This window comes from Caretta caretta, chromosome 3, assembly GCF_965140235.1.
Source record: "Caretta caretta isolate rCarCar2 chromosome 3, rCarCar1.hap1, whole genome shotgun sequence".
Classification (NCBI taxonomy): Eukaryota; Metazoa; Chordata; order Testudines; family Cheloniidae; genus Caretta; species Caretta caretta.
The window spans coordinates 167,610,484-167,612,445 of record NC_134208.1 but is presented as its reverse complement, the minus strand read 5'-3'; positions in this window follow the sequence as shown (position 1 = coordinate 167,612,445).

The window sequence follows — 1,962 nt, the reverse complement described above, 5'->3', positions numbered from 1 at the left end:
CACTTTCCCAACCTCTACTACTATCCCCAAGCACTATACATTTTCACCGTTTACTGATCTCCCCTAATCTGTCCTAGCAGCAAAAGAAAAAAATGAGTAACAAGCAAGGACAGTGAAAGCTTCCTAAAAATCTGACATTGAACACACCAGGTCAGAGACAATGAACCAGACAGAACAACCAATAAGCTTAGTGCTAGGCACTCTTTTCCCATGTAGCACATTAGATCCACTTGGTTAAGCAAGAGGCCTTTTCCTCTACACACATGCATCAGAATAGCTCTAGATTCTCAAACAAAGTGGGAATTACTGTCAATTGATTATATAATAATCTAACAACTCCAATTTAAGAGCTGCAGTGGTTATGGGAAAGGCAATGGCAGAAGGGGCTGAATGAATGCCTTGGAAGACAACATGGGGTGTTTGCAGGAGAAAGCAGGTGCCATCAGGGATCCTTTTGCTTCTCCAGAGCAGGGGATAGAAGTCCCAGACAGCAGACATCTCTTTCTCCCACAGTGACAGTGCTTCAACCCTTTCTGCTATCTCCCCTTGCTCCTATACAGATCACCCACATGCAGCACTTGTACAATAGGCTCAGAAGATGGCCCTTTCAGATTTATCTGGCATCTTCACAAAAATAGTTAAGTCATTCAGCCATTTGCCTGCCAGCATAGCTGCATTTACTAGTCCTAGATCTTAGAGGCTTTACCCTAACCCACATAAAATGGGGTACACCAAGAACTATTTCCTATTTTTAAATAAAGTTTAGTATTAGACAATAGCTAGCATTTGTTTTTCAGCATTAACTGAATGGGTGGCTATACAGCCAGAAAGAGTAGCTCACTGTGCAGATGGATCCTTAAGTCACAATCTAGTTAGCAAAGATCAGAGGAAAACCATTCAAACTGAACCAAAAATCCAATCACCCCAAAACATAGTCTGAATTACGAGTTCAAATCAACTGGACTGTCATTGGCCCCACATTCCTCTGGTGCATGAAATAATGTTTAGCTTAAGTCTCAGAATATAAAGTGACAATCAAGAAGATGGTTATTCTGTAATTAAAATAGTAAAATTAAAGTTAATACAGAAAATGGGACATGAAAGTGGACTGAACAAAGAAATGTTTCTGAATTCAGCTGCTTATTGGAATATAATGATCAAGTAGAAGTTTCAGTTTTTCTATCAGCACACTAGTGAGAGCAACTCTATTTAGAAATTATACTGGTTAGTTAAATTATGTGTGCAATTGAATTAAGTCACAAGAATTTCTGTTTGTCCTCCCCTCATCTAAGAAGTTTGTTAATGTAGTAGTACATTAAGGTTTAATCTGTAAATCCTAGGTGTTTTGCAGGGTATGTTGCGTCATGGTGTATTATGAAACTGAACATGAGGGAATCTTTATGTGCTGAATATTCTGGAGCTGTAGTAATGTTACAATATTTAAATGATGAATACATGAAAAACATCTACTCATCTACTCTGTAAACACTTCTGAAACATCTGGGAGTGAGACTTTTTGAGAAGTCTGTTTAAAAAAAAAAACCCTAAAAAACCCCAGTTTCAAATATGAAAGCTCCTTCAGTTCGGCCTGTGTTGTACCGCTTTGTGTTCAGCTACCACCACTTGCCTACTTGGTTTCATTTCAGATTCTTTTTAAAGCTTCTGCACATCAGCAAAACATGTTGTACTCTTGTAAGATTAACCATTACACAATCACTTTTTAGAGTACAACTAATTACCATACTGCAAGAATAGGCCCAATCCTGCTGTCCCGGCACTAGCTAAATTCCTGCCGAGGGACTCCAAGATTGTGCCCAATATTTAGATATTTGGGGAAGGCAACAAAAACAACTTGAAATAGAGCACACTTGAAAGTACATAGAAATCTACTTTGAGCTCATTATAAAGCTTGCTACAAACACACAATCTTTTGCTTGAAGGATTGAGAGATGTACACTGTAC